This window comes from Salmo trutta, chromosome 16, assembly GCF_901001165.1.
Source record: "Salmo trutta chromosome 16, fSalTru1.1, whole genome shotgun sequence".
Lineage (NCBI taxonomy): Eukaryota > Metazoa > Chordata > Actinopteri > Salmoniformes > Salmonidae > Salmo > Salmo trutta.
The window spans coordinates 35,147,016-35,165,609 of record NC_042972.1 but is presented as its reverse complement, the minus strand read 5'-3'; the positions used below and the strand labels follow the sequence as shown (position 1 = coordinate 35,165,609).

Here is an 18,594-nt window from a genome sequence, read left to right as displayed (position 1 = left end):
TATGCAAATTCTTAACATATAAGATGTTTTTAGCAACTTCGTAACATATTGTACATTTAGAAAATTCGTAACATATAACACGAATTGTAATTCGTAACATATCATATGAAATTGCTGATGGACATCCACAAATGAATACATACCATACGAAACATAACATATCATACTAAATGATGTGTCCCAGATTTACGTAAAGAATAATACGAAATGCATTGAGACCAGGTTGCTTTAGGGTGATGTAGACCTACTTACACTTTGACCCAGTGTACACCATCGTCACGAAGAAGGTAAAGTTAATACAATTTAAAGGAACACTTTACTCAACGTTTGGAATACTTACTCCAATAAGGGATGCTGTTTCCCATGAATGTTCAACTCCTGTGTTGAGCAGTGTTAGGTACTAATTGAATCCAATTTGTAAGTCGCTCTGGATAAGAGCGTCTGCTAAATGACTTAAATGTAAATGTAAACACGAATGTATGGTCTACCCTTGTTGTGTGTGTGTGTCTGTTTGTGCTATATTGGAGGGTAGGGGAAGGGATACCTTATTGATAGTTTGGTTATTGTTTCAATTGAGAATCGAGTGCATAAAAGGCCTTTCTTTCCAGTCTAAAGATCACATTGATTTGATACCCGGGCCCTTTCTCATTATCCCTTCTCTTCCAAGCCCATTGTGGCGACAGATAAAGAAGTCCTTTCCCTTTAAGGGGGAGGTGAGTGGAAGGGAGAGTGAATGTTGGAAACAAAACACCAGAAAGTCATGGGGAGAAAGCGGGGTGAGGTTGTGTGAGTGTTGGGAGAACTACCGTGAAGTTGATAGCAACGATAGGTCCTTCTGTAACCCTGTCCTCGTCTTTCCTGTAGACGGAAGAAAAACCGACACAACGCGTCTTCTCGTGCTTTGCATTCGTTGAGCAATCAGCGGTGAGCGCTCGGGAAAAACAGAGAAACAGACGTTTGGAAAGCCCGCGAGCTTCAGGAGTGGTGAGTGAAAAGAACAGAGCGGGGCACTTTACCCAGGATTAGTGTGATGAGTCCACACACACTGTACTAGGCTACTTGTTAACGACAGGACATATAACTCACTGTCCATACAATTACATACACTTCGGGTACTTTTGGATCTTTTCCCAATGCGTTTCCAACCAAACATCATGCGCGCATCCTGGATCGCGAGTGTTTCGAATACAAGGGAATATTTGCGCTCTATTTCATAAATGTTCGAACATGAGTAGCCCTGCTATAAAATGACATGTGAATCAAGTTACACAGACAGGTCCGTTTCGCCATGTCTTGAGTTGGATTCTGCGTGTACCGTTAGGTGACAGTCTTTTTTAAATAGGCAGAACAGTCACAGCATCGTATCCGCAAGGCGACATCGCACGCAATAACTAGTGACGATGCCAGTTCTGTTAGCAGATGAGAATGAAACTATCAACTACTTTCCCGAGAATAGCTGCGAATGTTAAAACACAGAATATGTTTATATTATATCTATGTTTTATCAAGAGTCGTGGCCTAATTATCCTTTAAAGTACTTTCCTGAGGGGTGTTAGGTGTTTGGATGAGTAGATTCGGGAAATATCTTTATTTTGGTGGTGTTAGATGATTGGTTGTAGTAGGTAAGGAAAGAGAACAGAACATTCTTCATAATTCAGTGAAGTCTTCCCTTGGTAGAATCTATGTGCAATCTGCATTTCTAGATCACTATGGACATAGCCCTGGGTGAAAATGACATAACATGTACATGGAGCTGGAGGTGGCATCCTTAGTGGTGGTCAGTCTTGATGGCTGGAATAGGTTGATTGACAGTACTAGACTGCAGATATGTCTTCATGGACAATGAATGTGCAAGGTATAAGCAAGTCACTCTGTGAGGGTGAGTCCTGGGTCTGGGTAGTGTTTGTGTATGTGTTTAATTGTGTTGAGCAAGCAAGGTCTGGGTACTGTGTGTATGTGTGTATGATGGGACCGAGAAGTCTGAAGTTCGGTAATTTCAGATGATTTAAAGCTTTCATTGCCAGCCTTTGTGTGTGTGTGTGTGTGTGTGTGTGGCTTTACAGTGACTGGCTGCACACAAAGCTGCCCGTCAGTGGGGAGTCCTTGACCTTTCTCTCTGTCCATCTCCTTTCTCTATTCCTCATTCACTTTTCTCTTGCTTTCTTATTATCTTTCTTTGCGGTCCTCATTCCCACTCTGTTTTGTCTCATTCACTCTCTTTTCTCTCTTTGTGTGTTTGTCAGTTTTATCGAGTAGACTGCGGACAGTGAAATCTTCTCGAAGTTATCAGAGGTGTCAAAGGGAGAGAGTGTGTGTGTCTCATGCAGGGTCTTATTTGCGCTTGCCCAATGGCTAGCCCCATTGGCTGTGTTGAGTTCCAGTTGTTTTTCAGAGCAGTGAGGGTCTGGTAAAGAAGAGAACACTGACTTACAGTCTGTCAGTAGCAGAGAGGGTCTGGTAGAGAAGAGAACACTGACGTACAGTCTGTCAGTAGCAGAGAGGGTCTGGTAGAGAAGAGAACACTGACGTACAGTCTGTCAGTAGCAGAGAGGGTCTGGTAGAGAAGAGAACACTGACGTACAGTCTGTCAGTAGCAGAGAGGGTCTGGTAGAGAAGAGAACACTGACGTACAGTCTGTCAGTAGCAGAGAGGGTCTGGTAGAGAAGAGAACACACTGACATACTGTGTGTGTGTGTGCAGTCACACACACACACACTGTTTGGGTGTGGGGATTAACCACAGTAACTGGTAAGCTGTGTGTGCTGCTCTTACAAGGAGAGGACTGACCCCTGACCTCTAACCTCTCACCCTCCCCCCTTCTCTCTGAGCAATGTGCCTCCAGGTGAATGGGTTCACACAGGATGTGAGGTAACCTGGATGCACTTTCTCTCTCCAAGTCAAATCCAAGTTAACACTTCCGTGTTAATTAAAGCTTTGTCGAAGACTCAATAGCTGCTGAATACAGTTACTATGTATTAATAACCTATTGTTAACATGTATGCCGCTGACTCTAGGGTCCCTAGCTAGATCTCTGAGTGTTGGTCTGTTGAGTGACATACAGTATATACACTATATATAGAAATTTATGTGGACACTCCTTCAAATTAGTGCAATCGGCTATTTCAGCCAAACCCATTGCTGACAGGTATATAAAATCCAGCACACAGCCATACAATCTCCATAGACAAACATTGGCAGTAGAATGGCCTTACTTAAGAGCTCAGTGACTTTCAACGTGGCACCATCATAGGATGACACCTTTCCAACAAGTCAGTTCGTCACATTTCTGCCCTGCTAGAGCTGCCCCGGTCAACTGTTAGTGCTGATATTGAGAAGTGGAAACGTCTTGGAGCAACAATGGCTCAGCCACGAAGCGGTAGGCCACACAAGCTCATAGAACTGGACCGCCGAGTGCTGATGTGAATAGCGGATAAAAATCATCTGTCCTCGGTTGCAACACTCACTACCGAGTTCCAAACTGCCTCTGGAAGCAATGTCAGCACAATAACTGTTCGTTGGAAACTTCATGAAATGGGTTTCCATGGCCAAGCAGCTGCACAAAAGCCTAAGATGACCATGCACAATGCCAAGCATTGGCTGGAGTGATGTAAAGCTTGCCGCCATTGGACTCTGGAGCAGTGGAAACGCGTTCTCTGGAGTGATGAATCACGCTTTACCATCTGGCAGTCCGACGGACAAATCTGGGTTTTGCGAATCCAGGAGAACACTACCTGCCCCAATGCATAGTGCCAACTGTAAAGTTTTAGTTGAGGAGGAATAATGGTGTGAGGCTGTTTTTCATGGTTCGAGCTAGGCCCCTTAGTTCCATTGAAGGGAAATCTTAACACTACAGCATACAATGACATTCTAGACGATTCTGTGCTTCCAGCTTTGTGGCAACAGTTTGGGGAAGGCCCTTTCCTGTTTCAGCATGACAATGCCCTCGTGCACAAAGCGATGTCCATTCAGAAATGGTTTGTCGGAATTGGTGTGGAAGAACTTGACTGGCCTGCACAGAGCCCTGACATCAATCACATCGAACACCTTTAGGATGAATTGGAACGTCGACTGCGAGCCAGGCCTAATCGCCCAACATCAGTGCCCAACCTCACTAATGCTCTTGTGGCTGAATTGAAGCAAGTACCTGCAGCAATGTTCCAACATCTAGTGGAAAGCCTTCCCAGAAGAGTGGAGACTGTTATAGCAGCAAAGGGGGACCAACTCCATTTTAATGCCCATGATTTTGGAATGAGATGTTCGACGAGCAGGTGTCCACATACTTTTGGTCAGGAAGTGTATATGTTTCTGCTCCACTTCATTCCAATTTGCAAATACCAAGAACCCAAGGGCAGTGTTTATGGGTTTTCTTTGTGTGTTTGTGTGTGTGTGTGTGTTTGTTGCCTTTGTGTGTGGTTTGTCTGTGTGTTCTTGTGTGTGTGTGTGTGTGTGTGTGTGTGTGTGTGTGCCCCATTTCCTATGGGCCTACACCAGACAGCTCCATAAGGGCAGCAGAGCAGACAAAGGTTTTCCTCTGTCTTCCTCTGACCTCTTCTGTTGCAGTCTGCATTGTTCTCCCTGTCCTATTGAACCAGGGGTCCACAGAGACACACCACAATGGAGACAGAAGTGTGTGTGATTTTGTGTGTGTATGCTCCTCCTGTTTGTGTCTGTGTGTTTCAGACCAATTCAATTAAATAAAACAGGAAATAAAGTGATTGGTCGCTTTGATCCTTCGAATGTATTATGCAAATGTTCTTGGATCGTCAAGTCATGAAGCATAACAAGGAATCTATTAGTCACGTGCCGAATACAACAGGTGTAGCCCTCACCGTGAAATGCTTACTTGCAAAGCCCTTAACCAACAATACATTTCAAGAAATAGTTAAGAAAATATTTACAAAATAAACTAAAGTAAAAAATATTATAACGAGGCTATATACAGGGGTACCAAGTCAGAGGGTAGTGCGTATGGCCCAGTACATCACCGGGGCTAAGCTTCCTGACTCCAGTCACCCTAGTCATAGACTGTTCTCTCTGCTACCGCACGGCAAGCGGTACCGGAGCGCCAAGTCTAGGTCCAAGAGGCTCCTGAATAGCTTCTACCCCCAAGCCATAAGACTCCTGAACAGCTAATCAAATGCCTATCCAGACTATTTGACACTCTAGACCCAAACTGTTATAGACCTATATCTATCCTGCCCTGCCTTTTAAAAGTCTTTCGAAAGCCAAGTTAAGAAACAGATCACCGACCATTTCGAATCCCACCGTACTTTCTCCACTATGCAATCTGGTGTTCGAGCTGGTCATGGGTGCACCTCAGCCATGCTCAAGGTCCTAAATGATATCATAACCGCCATCGATAAAAGACAGTACTGTGCATCCGTCTTCATCGACCTGGCCAAGGCTTTCGACTCTGTCAATCACAGCATTCTTCTCGGCAGACTCAATAGCCTTAGTTTCTCAAGTGACTGCCTCATCTGGTTCACCAACTACTTCTCAGATAGAGTTCAGTGTGTCAAATTGGAGGGCATGTTGTCCGGACCTCTGGCAGTCTCTATGGGGGTGCTACAGGGTTCAATTCTCGGGCCGACTCTTTTCTCTGTATATATATCAATGATATGCTCTTGCTGCTGGTGATTCTCTGATCCACCTCTACGCAGACGACACCATTCTGTATGCATCTGGCCCTTCTTTGGACACTGTGCTAACAAACCTCCAAACAAGCTTTAATGCCATACAAAACTCCTCCCGTGGCCTCCAACTGCTCTTAAATGCTAGTAAAACTAAATGCATGCTCTTCAACCAATTGCTGCCCACACCTGCCCGCCCGCCTAGCATCACTACTCTGGACGGTTCTGACTTCGAATATATGGACAACTACAAATTCCTAGGTGTCTGGTTAGACTGTAAACTCTCCTTCCAGACTCACATTAAGCATCTCCAATCCAAAATGAAATATAGAATTGGCTTCCTATTTCACAACAAAGCCTCCTTCACTCATGCTGCCAAACATACCCTCGTAAAACTGACTATCCTACCGATCCTTGACTTCGGCGATGTCATTTACAAAATAGCCTCCAACACTCTACTCAGACAACATCCAATTTGCTGTCATAGTGCCATCCGTTTTGTCACCAAAGCCCCATATACTACCCACCACTGCGACCTGTATGCTCTCGTTGGCTGGCCCTCGCTACATATTCGTCTCCAAACCCAGTAGCTCCAGGTCATCTATAAGTCTTTGCTAGGTAAAGCCCCACCTATCTCAGCACACTGGTCTCCATAGCAACACCCACCCATAGCACGCACTCCAGCAGGTATATTTCATTGGTCATCCCCAAAGCAAACACCTCCTTTGGCCGCCTTTACTTCCAGTTCTCTGCTACCAATGACTGGAATGAATTGAAAAAAATCACTGAAGCTGGAGACCTCTATATTTCCCTCACTAACCTTTTTGTTATTTATTTTGTTTGCTCTTTTGCACCCCAGTATCTCTACTTGCACATCTTCTATTCACTCCAGTGTTAATGCTAAATTGTAATTATTTCGCCACTATGGCCAATTTATTGCCTCCCTAATCTTACTACATTTGCACACACTGTACATAGTTTTCTATTGTGTTACTGACTGTACGTTTGTTTATCACGTGTAATTCTGTTGTTTTTGTTGCACTGCTTTGCTTTATCTTGGCCAGGTTGCAGTTGTAAATGAGAACTTGTTCTCATCTGGCCTACCTGGTTAAATAAAGGTGAAATAAAAAATTAAAAAGGCTGTCTCATTGTTGCCGGTGATCAGGCCTACCACTGTTGTGTCGTCAGCAAACTTAATGTTGGTGTTGGAGTCATGCTTGTCCACGGAGTACAGGGGGGGACTAAGCATGCACCCCTGAGGGGCCCCAGTGTTGAGGATCAGCGTGGCAGATGTGTTGTTGCCTACCTTGATCACCTGGGATTGTCCAGGTGTGAATGTGGAGTGCCATTGAGATTGCATGTTCTGTTGGGGCTGTATGCAAATTGTAGTGGGTCTAGGGTTTCTGGTATGATGGTATTGATGTGAGCCATGTCCAGCCTTTCAAAGCACTTCCTGGTTACTGACGTGAGTGCTATGGGGCGGTAGTTATTTAGGCAGGTTACCTTTGCTTTCTTAGGCACAGGGACTATGGTGGTCTGCTTGAAACAAGTAGGTATTACACACTCGGTCAGGGAGAGGTTGAAAATGTCAGTGAAGACACTTGCCAGTTGGTTCGCGCATGCTCTGAATACCGGTCCTGGTAATCCTTCTGGCCCCGTGGGCTTGTGAGCAAGACCTGTTTAAAGGTCTTGCTCACATCGGCTACAGAGAGGGTGATCACACAGTCATCCAGAACAGCTGGTGCTCTCATGCATGCTTCAGTGTTGCTTGCCTCGAAGTGAGCATAAAAGGCATTTCGCTCATCTGGTAGGCTCGCGTCACTGGGCAGCTCGCCGCTGGGTTTCCCTTTGTAGTCCGCAATAGTTTGCAAGTCCTGCCACATCTGATGAGCGTCAGAGCCGGTGAAGTAGGATTCAATCTTAGTCCTGTATTGCCGCTTTGCCTGTTAGATGGTTCATCGGAGGGCATAGCGGGATTTCTTGTTAGTGTCCCGCTCCATGAAAGCGGCAGCTCTAGCCTTTAGCTTGGTGCAGATGTTGCCTGTAATCCATGGCTTCTGGTTGGGGTACGTACGGTCACTGTGGGGACGTCGTCGTCGATGCACTTATTGATGAAGCCGGTGACTGAGGTGGTATATTCCTCAATGCCATTGGATGAATCCCGGAACATATTCTGGTCTGTGCTAGCAAAACAGTCCTGTAGCGTAGCAGCCGCTTCATCTGAACACTTCCGTATTAAGCGAGACACTGGTACATCCTGCTTTAGTTTTTGCTTGTAAGCAGGAATCAGGAAGATATAATTTTGGTCAGATTTGCCAAATGGAGGGCGAGGGAGAGCTTTGTATGTTTCTCTGTGTGTGGAGTAAAGGTGGTCTAGAGTTTTTTTTCCCCTCTGGTTGCACATGTGACATGCTGGTAGAAATGAGGTTAAACGGATTTAAGTTTTTAAAAGTAATTTATAACTGAATACAAACTGAACATTTATATAGTCCTTGGCAAGATAACTGGATGTTTTAAAGCTCCCTTTAGACCACTTTTTAAGTTATTTTGCGTGCGTATCTGTCAGTGATGTTGTGGGAAGGGTGTCGCAGGGTAGATTGATACGCCGTGTTCTTGTCTGTAATGAGGGGAGTGAAAGGCCTGTGGGGAAATGTTACTGCATGTTGTCTCCTGTTGGATAACAAGATTAATGAGCCAGACTGGCCTTTTTCTCTTTGTGTGTGAGAAAGACCGGACAAAAATGATAGAATATTGACAAAGAGAGCAGTAATCATTGACTAAAGTTGACTAAGTGTGTTAGTTCAGGGCAAACCAGGTTAGAGAGGCATGCAATGGAAGAAAATGGTTTTATACACCATCCCTGTGTTTGTGAGAGAGAAAGTTCACATGGAATGGGCTCTTTCCTTCTTGAGGCATGATATGATTTAGAGAGATCTTGAGGTAATATTTTATAATATACTTTGATTTCATGAGTTACTTGATCTTTGTACATAACTGTGAAATGCACCACATCACTTCAGTAGGAGATGTCCTAACACTGAAAATAACACAGGCTGGCTTTGTGTCATGAGGAAACCCAGTTTAGTGTTTTGTTCCACTGATTGGTCGATGCAGACTTCATGCTATGGAGGAGAGTTAGCAGATCATTGACTTTTGACGGACCTCTGACTCCTCCCTCCCACTAACCCCCCCCCCCCCCCCACACACACGCTATCTCACGCACCCACATACACACACACACAGTCTCCACCTGTTGTTGTCTCGGTGGTACCTTATTGGGGGAAACAGAGAGGATGTCTCAGACTCAGCATTGCTCATATAGCTCAATCAGTAGAGACACAGTGAGACAGTAGACACAGTTAAGAGACAGTCAGTCAGTAGTAAACTCAGTCTGAGACTAGAGAACACACATCTTACCTGCTGCCTTGCACATCAGCCTCTCTCAGACATTTCAAGGTAAGACTCCTTTCTACCAACCGATTCCACTTCAGTCATTAATATACAGTATTATAAAGCAAAATGACTGAACAATAAGTTTGATCCATAATGAGAACTGAAGTTACAATCTGTAACAGGGTTTTCAATTTGCAATTTTATGAAGTTCCCACTAAGGCAGTAACATCTTGTTTGCGGCATACTGAACTTTTTTATTTTGTTAGCCTTAAGTTGCAGTAATTCTATTGAACATTTTGGCTTTGCCTGTGACTTTATTTATTTATTTTGCTGTTTTCCAGTCATCTCATTTGTGTGGTGTCTTTCTGTTACATTTTGTGCCAGTCTTATAAATATAGCATAATGTCACATTTATAACAGTCTAAAATACAGTCTAATTTATTTTATACAGCTTTCTGAATACAGGTGTAGTGTTATTAAATAATGCTTAATGGTAGTAGGAGTAAAATATCTCAATTCTTTACAATTACTGGGAATAAAATCAACCCCACCTGGTGTTGTATTGGGCATTTTTACCTTGGTGTGAACCGTGGGTGTACATTCAACAGTCTATAGTGGTGTTTTAAGTCAGTGGCGTCTTCAGCTATAAGGAGCTATTCACTAACGGTAATAAATCAGTCTGAACAAGAAAGAACGGAAGCTGCTGTGAACGCTGCTTTGACTTTCTCATGCCACAGCTAAACAACGGTTAATCCCTCTCAGAATACACAAGTCTGGGATGTGTGTGTGTGTGTGTGTGTTCCTGTACCTGCTGCAGGTGTTTGTTAGTGCAGAGAGGGCACGAGGTGGGGCGTTGCGGCAGAAAGCAAGCTGCTACAGGACCAAGGTGTGTTTCACCATGCCGCTATCTAAATACATTTCTCCAGGATGTTTTGTTGGCTAAAATGTGTTTTAGCCTATTTCATTGTTCATGTAATGTGAGCGATGCCACATCAGACAGTGGAATTTTACTTGATTCATCCATCAATGCATGACTGACTCTACTCTCACAAGTCTATAAAAAAAAGCCAAATTAGAAGGAAGGCGCAACATACCATTTATTTCCCAGTGTTGAATTGTTTATGTTTAGACAAACATAAGCAATGCAATTTAGAGTCTTTGTCAAATTCATCCACATATAGGGAAATATTTAATTTTCTATAACAATAAGTTAACGGGTGGCTTGTGTGACTAAGTAACAATATTACAGACTGCTCTCCACAATTAATTTTCCAAGACGCAAATGGGGAGAGGCTGTACATTTCACACAATACAATATAAATGTCTTCACGTGGTTCTGTGGTTAATGGAATGCCACTGTACTGTATTTGTATGGATGATTGTGATGCTACTACCTGATGGGCCAGTCTCCCTATTCAAATAAATCGCTGTCTTAATGGGACTGGCCTGGTTAAATTAAGCCTAAATATATACATTAGTAAAAATACATTCAAAATAATGATATTGATAGAATATACAATATCTTAATATACAGATTCAAAATACACTTTCACTGTATCACTTCCTTATGGAGGAGTATTTATGGCTAAGTTATTAATAAATGGCCTACTCAAAAAATACTCTCAATTTGCTTCTGATAATTTAGTGTTATTGTTAACCATGAACATTTGTGTCCTGTTGTGGCGTCTCCGACACAAACAGATGTTTGTTATGGCTGTCAGGTGTGTCAATGTCACATAGTGGTTTGTCACAACCCAGTGGATTTGTTTATCTCTCTGTTTGGAGAATGATTTGTATCTCTTTTGGAATCGGTGAAAGCTAATGAGAAAGAACTTTGTGTGCTTGTCTGTTTTTTGTTTTTTGATGTTTGTTTATTAACCCTTTACACTTGTACCCATATACGGGTTGAAAATGGCAGATTTGGGCAGTGATAAGAACGTAATTTGGAACGCAGTGGCTATACAGTAGCATGCTATAAATGATGTCAGAGCTCTGGCTCTGTGCTTCACAGCTTTAAAAACGTTTTGACTGACAGCTGTTCTGAATTTGAGCACCACACCTGACAAAAAGTTGCCCTCATTCCTCCCGCTATTTGCCCAACTTTTGCAAAAATGTTTGTTGTCTGAGTCAGGGAAATGCTATAAATTAGTAGGACTCAATGTATTTTGAAAGATGAAAAGTTGAGGATTTATAATAAATACCGCTTTGATGTCATACAAGCAAGCCAAACACCAGTAAGTCCAAATGTGAACTTTACATTTCCATATCATAAAACCATGTCATATACAGTTTCAACATTTATGAACACTATGTTTGATGTACCGTAATTTCCGTACTATTAAGCGCACCTGAATATAAGCCGCACCCACTGAATTTAAAAAAATATATTATTTTGAACATAAATAAGCCGCACATGTCTATAAGCCGCAGGTGCCTACCGGTACATTGAAACAAATGAACTTTACACAGGCTTTAACGAAACACGGCTTGTAACAAAAATAAATAGGCTTTAACGAAACACGGCTTGTAACAAAAATAAATAGGCTTTAATGAAACACGGCTTGTAACAAAAAATAAAAAATTAGCAGTAAGCTTTAGTTGTCAATTCCTCACGCTGCTGTTTCCAACGTCTTATCATCGACTCATTAAGACCAAGCTCCCGTGCAGCAGCTCTATTTCCTTTTCCAACAGCCAGATCAATCGCCTTCAACTTGAAAGCTGCATCATATGCATTTCTCCGTGTCTTTGCCATGATGAGGGTGACAAAATGACTACCGTAATCAGAATGATGGGAAGTTTGAGAGCGCTCGATTTAATCTAAACAGTAAACAAAAAAGTTGTTGACCTTAACCCGGTCGGCAATTTCATTGGTCTAATGAAAGCTTCATGCCGCCAAAAAACTGAGCACATCACAGAATGTTTTTTTTTTTGTAGAAAAAAAAAATTGAAAGCGGGAAAAATCCACATATTAGCCGCGTCATTGTTTAAGCCGCGGGGTTCAAAGCATGGGAAAAAATTCGCGGCTTATAGTCCGGAATTTACGACATGGCATTATACCCTGGGTTGTTCTGAACTGAATGAGCCTATGTTTGTCTATGTGAAGAAAATTTGCCACGGAACATGACACCTGAATGCACGCATGACTCAATTCTATGCACACCAAAATTGTTGTCAATAGAAAGTTTTTGGATTGTGTAAACAACAGCAGTAATTGTGTGATGCCGGGATGCAGGTTTGTGTTCCAAACTAAACAAATATAAGTGTGTTTGTTCCTCAACTGCACAGCTAGGAGAGCAAGAAAAAAGCACCTAATAGTTGAATACTCTACTTTGAGTCATAAAAGTGCATTGCCATTTCTTAGGAAGTGTGCAGACTTTGGAGAGGTGTGTGTCCACTTGGAGACCCCAGTTAGTCCTCTCACTTAAACCCTTGTCATTTTTCTGTCTGAGGTTGCACCTACCCCACATTTACCAGGATTATTCTTATGTTAATGAGTGTATCCAGAGTATTTTCAGATTTTGTCATCAGCAAATGTGGCGCAAAAGTACAGCAAGTGTAAAATGCACATAAAAGCAACAGTGTAGCGTTTAGATTTGGGTTAGCATACCGCCATCCGCAGCCATTCATTGTTTTGCCAGTTGAATATACCTCCACATTAACAGGCAGAAAATGTCACACTGGAGAGGATTTCTTAGAGAGTATGGAGTTAGAATGCTTATGCTACCTATTATATACAGCCTATATCTCTACATCTCTATCCATCATAGCTATCTGTCTCACCTCTATTTAAAATATGGATTTGGACAGCATGTAAATATACCAGGAAACACATCTGAAAATGAACGATGTGCTGTATCATTACTGTTTAACTGTACCTGAACAGTTAAAAGATTGCAGTGCAGAGGAGTATATTATAAATCCAGAATACTGGCTCTTTTAGGCTAGATTATAGAGCCATACTATTAGGCTAGATTATAGAGCCATACTATTAGGCTAGATTATAGAGCCATACTATTAGGCTAGATTATAGAGCCATACTATTAGGCTAGATTATAGAGCCATACTATTAGGCTAGATTATAGAGCCATACTATTAGGCTAGATTATAGAGCCATACTATTAGGCTAGATTATAGAGCCATACTATTAGGCTAGATTATAGAGCCATACTATTAGGCTAGATTATAGAGCCATACTATTAGGCTAGATTATAGAGCCATACTATTAGGCTAGATTATAGAGCCATACTATTAGGCTAGATTATAGAGCCATACTATTAGGCTAGATTATAGAGCCATACTATTAGGCTAGATTATAGAGCCATACTATTAGGCTAGATTATAGAGCCAAAATCTTGAAAAAAAGCAAGGTCTGCTCTGAGAAATCAAGATCTATTGGGAATTACATTACGTATTGGACAAAGAAAAAAAGAACACGCATGTCATGATTGGTTTAAAACAAACTGTTAACCCTTCAATCATTTTCTAGGTTTCCATAAAGGAGAATGTTGATTCTTAAACCATTTTTATCTGTGCACAACCCTTTAAGAATTGATTGATTTGTTGATTGATTGGTTAATTGGGTTCCCTGGCTCAGAATCAATAGCCTATGACGTGTCTTGTTTCTTTTGTAACTCTCTGACTGCAGTGGCTTGTTTACAGTCATTTACGTTCATGTCGGTATCTGTCTGACCTGTACATGACGGTACACACAAGCACACATGCATTTGACTGAGATTGGCTTTGGCTCAGCCAAGTTTACCCAGTCCAAGGAGAATAACCAGTTTTGCAACGCTCTCAAATCAAATTTAATTTGTCACATGCACCAAATACAACAGGTGTAGACCTTACAATGAAATGCTTACTTAAAAGCCCTTAACCAACAATGCAGTTTTAAGAAAATACCCCCCCAAAAAGTAAGAGAAGAATAACAAATAATTAAAGAGCAGCAGTAAATAACAATAGCGGGGCTATATACAGGGGTTACCGGTACAGAGTCAATGTGGGGGGGCACCAGTGTCGAGGTAATTGAGGTAATATGTACATGTAGGTAGAGTTATTAAAGTGACTGCATAGATAATAACAGAGATTAGCAGCAGCTTAGTAGTTTAGCATCTGCTTCATCTGACCACTTTTTTATAGACCGAGTCACTGCTTTAATTTTTGCTTGTAAGCAGGAATCCGGAGGATAGTCAGATTTGCCAAATAGAGGGAGAGCTTTGTACGTGTCTCTGCGTGTGGAGAAAAGGTGGTCTAAATTTGTTTTCCTCTGGTTGCACATTTAACATGCTGATAGAAATTAGGTAAGACGGATATAAGTTTCCCTGCATTAAAGTCCCCTGGCCACTAGGAGCACCGCCTCTGGATGAGTGTTTTCCTGTTTGCTTATGGCTTAATACAGCTCATTGAGTGCGGTTTTAGTGCCAGCCTCGGTCTGTGGTGGTATGTAGACAGCTACAAAAAATACAGATGACTCTCTAGGTAGATAAGCTGTAGACCACACTATCATGAGATACTCTACCTCAGGTGAGCAAAACCTTGAGACTTCCTTAGATATCGTGCACCAGCTATTGTTTACAAATATGCATAGGTCGTTGCCCCGTGTCTTACCAAACGCCGCTGTTCTGTCCTGCCGATAGAGTCTATAACCCGCCAGTTGTATGTTGTTAATGTCGTCGTTCAGCCACGACTCGGTGAAACATAAGATATTACAGTTTTTTATGTCCCGTTGGTAGGGTACACGTGCTTTCAGTTCGTCCCATTTATTTTCCACTGATTGAACGTTAACTAGCAGGATGGAAGGCAAGGGCAAATTAGCCACTCGTCGCTTGATCCTCACAAGGCATCCCGATCTCTTTCCGCGAAACCTCCATTTCCTTTTCCAGTGAATCACGGGGATCTGGGCCTGGTCGGGTGTCTGTAGTATATCCCACCCATCCGACTCACTGAAGAAGAACTCTTCATCCAGTTTGAGGTGAGTAATCCCAGTTCTGATGTCCAGAAGCTCTTTTCGGTCATAAGAGACGGTAGCAGCAACATTATGTACAAAACAAGTTACGAACGACGCAAAAAAACAAACAAAATAGCATGGTTGGTTAAGAGCCGATAAAACGGCAGTCCTACCCTCCGGCCCCATTTCCAATTCATGGAAATGACAGCTCTCACTCTCTATTTCACAATACTAAACATGATATGGGTGGATTTGAGACTCTTGAAGATATGATAAACTCTGGAGAGGCTGAAGCACACACATTCACTGTCTTTTCTGTTAGGTTAGATGCATGTTAGTGTGTAAAGCAGTGCCAATCTTTCAGCTCGCTGTGTTTTAAGGACCACCCGCTGTAGACGTCTGATTGCCGACATTTTCAAGCGATACCACATGTAACATCGGTCCCTTCTTTAGAATCACTTGATGTTGTCCTTACTGCACAAAGAAATCTCCATGACAACGCCTCCGAGCCATGGCCCGTCAGTCTATAAGGCTCTCAGCAAACGGGGACCTATACACGCACACACACACCCACACCCTCTCTCAGCCACATATGCTCTGTGAACACGTGGGTGACCTAAAGTAGTGGTCCTGAATGGGCCTTAGATACAAAGTGTGCCGAGGCTAAAGGAGACGGCTCATTGTGTGGGCCTGCCCCTTTTGTCTGAGTTAGCCTGACGGGGTCGAGGGGGTGGGGTTTCTGCAAAAAGGGGCCCTTCATACACATCCTTTCTTCCCCTTCTCTTTCTCTTGATTGGGAGTATGTTTTGTCTTTCTTTTCCTCCTCTCTGTTAAATGCCACAGTATCCTTTTCTATCCACCACAATACATTGCCTGTTCCTGAATCTGAGAGAGATGGAGAGAGAGGATGAAAAGAGGCTGCTTTTTAACCTGCATTTCTGAAAAGCAGAAGAAAGGAGCCGCTGCGCCAGAGCCAGAGTCCCTTTCTCTTATTTTCTTTTATTTTCTCTCCTTTCTCTCTTTTTGTGAAAAGTGTGATTGTGTCATCAGCCTATTTATACGGAGAGAGGACACAAAGGAAGGAGAGAGAGAGGACACAGAGGAAGGAGAGAGAGGACACAGAGGAAGGAGAGAGAGGACACAGAGAAAGGAGAGAGAGGACACAGAGAAAGGAGAGAGAGGACACAGAGAAAGGAGAGAGAGGACACAGAGAAAGGAGAGAGAGGACACAGAGAAAGGAGAGAGAGGACACAGAGAAAGGAGAGAGAGGACACAGAGAGAGGACACAGAGAAAGGAGAGAGAGGACACAGATAAAGGAGAGAGAGGAGACAGAGAAAGGAGAGAGAGAGAGGACACAGAGAGAGAGGACACAGAGAAAGAAGAGAGAGAGGACACAGAGAAAGGAGAGAGAGACCGCAAAAGGAGAGCATAGCGCGCTCAAACTGTAGGTTTATATAATTAAAACTGCGAATTGTAACTTTTTGGGCGACCCAACCAAATTCACATAAATGTGAGTTTTAGATCAGTCATTCTCATTGAAAGCAAGTCTAAGAAGCGGTAGATCCGTTCTGTGTGTTATTTCTATGCTTCTCGTTCTTACAGTGCATTCGGAAAGGATTCATACCCCATGACTTTTTCCACATTTTGTTACGTTACAGCCTTATACTAAAATGGATTAAGTAGTTTTTTCCCCCTCATCAATCTACACACAATACCCCATAATGACAACGCAAAAACAGGTTTTTAGACATTTTTGCACATTTGTTAAAAATAAAAAAACTCATATTATTTGCTGCTGAAAAACATCCCAACAGCATGATGCTGTCACCAACATGCTTCATCGTAGTGATAGTGGCAGGTTTCCTCCAGACCTGACACTTGGTATTCAGGACAAAGAGTTCAATCTTGGTTTCATCAGACCAGAGAATCTTGTTTCTCGTGGTCAGAGTCCTTTAGGTGCCTTTTTGCAAACTCCAAGAGGGCTGTAGTGCCTTTTACTGAGGAATGGCTTCCGTCTGGCCACTACCATAAAGGCCTGATTGGTGGAGTTCTGCAGAGATGGTTGTCCTTCTGGAAGGTTCTCCTATCTCCACATAGGAACTCTGGAGCTCTGTCAGAGTGACCATCAGGTTCTTGGTCACCTCCCTGACTAAGGCCCTTCTCCCCGATTGCTCATTTTGTCCAGGTGGCCAGCTCTAGGAAGAGTCTTGGTGGTTCCAAACTTCTTCCATTTAAGAATGATGGAGGCCACTGTGTTCTTGGGGACCTTCAATGCTGCAGAAATGTGTTGGTACCCTTCCACAGATCTGTGCCCCGACACAATCCTGTCTCGGAGCTCTAGGGACAATTCCTTCGACCTCATGGCTTGGTTTTTACTCTGACATGCACTGTCAACTGTGGGACCTTATATAGACAGGTGTGTGCCTTTCCAAATCATGTTCAATCAATTGAATTTACCATAGGTGGACTCCAATCAAGTTGTAGAAACATCTCAAGGATGATCAATGGAAACAGGATGCACCTGAGCTCAATTTCGAGTTTAATAGCAAAGGGTCTGAATACTTATGTAAATAAGCAAACATTTCTACAAACCTGTTTTCACTGTCATTATTGGGTATTGTGTGTAGATTGATGAGAGAAAATTACACTTAATACATTTTAGAATAAAGCTGTAACGTAACAAAATGTAAAAAAAGGGAAGTGGTCTAAATACTTTCTGAATGCAATGCAAGTTTAGTTTTTGCTTCTTTTACTTTCAGTTTTGTACACCAGCTTTAAACAGCTGAAAATATAATATTTTTGATTATGGAAAATGTATTTCACAGCAGCATTATTCTCTACAGTATACTTGCTTGTTTTGAGTCACAAACTGAAATTAGGCAAACTATTCAAATTCTAACAACCAGGAAATGGCAGAGTTATTTCTGCATAGTGCATCTTTAACAAAGTGAACATGTGGCATCAGTGTGCCTTGGGGCCGTCCCTGAGCTCCACATGGGGAAAAAAAACAAAAATCCCGGTGTATCCTTGAGTTCCCAACACTACTCTTTTTGTGATGAGATCTAGCCATCAACCACAGAGAACAATACTAATTCAACATCAGCTACCTCTCCTCTGGCGGTATCACACTTTACAACTCCTCACAGCAGGCCTGTGTGTGTGAGAGTAACTGAATGAATCTGTTGTCTGTGTGAGTGTATTCTGTGGCCAATGGGTAGCCCCCTGGGTTCGGCCAGGAGGAAGCGGAGAGGAAGGGTAGGAAAGCTTTTGTATGTGTGGCCCTGGGAGCTCAGTTCCTAATGAGACACATTCAGCAACACAACACAAGAAACCTGCTTTAGACCCTACCCATGCTGAGGCAGAAAGCAAGCGTGTGTGTGGGTACGTACGTGCGTGAGAGAGAAATGTTGTCCTGCAGAACACTATAAGAAAAACAACCAACCATTTGCCATCCACAACACTGTATCAGATTGAGTTTCTGTCATCTTGCCAACCCCTCCCTCCATAAAATGTAATATCAAGTAAAGACAGACACACAGCAGCCGTCGCATGTTGGGGTCATCATGACAGAGATATGTATGTGTTGAGTTGTTCTCTCACAACAAGGCTTAGTGAACTAAATA

At 42.6% G+C, this 18,594-nt stretch overlaps 1 protein-coding gene across 5 annotated transcripts in view; it reads left to right on the top strand.

Annotated features, from left to right (window-relative positions):
* Window positions 1-709: 709 nt before the first annotated feature.
* Window positions 710-18,594, top strand: part of LOC115150655 (transcription factor SOX-13) — a 77,475-nt gene continuing 59,590 nt past the window's right edge. For 2 of the 5 annotated variants that reach the window (XM_029694160.1, XM_029694157.1), the window contains exon 1: window positions 727-984. The gene's annotated coding sequence lies outside the window, so the exon portion shown is untranslated. Of the gene's footprint in view, window positions 985-8,913; window positions 9,087-18,594 lie in introns of those variants that run through there. The other 3 variants (XM_029694158.1, XM_029694156.1, XM_029694159.1) reach the window with 3 other exon arrangements.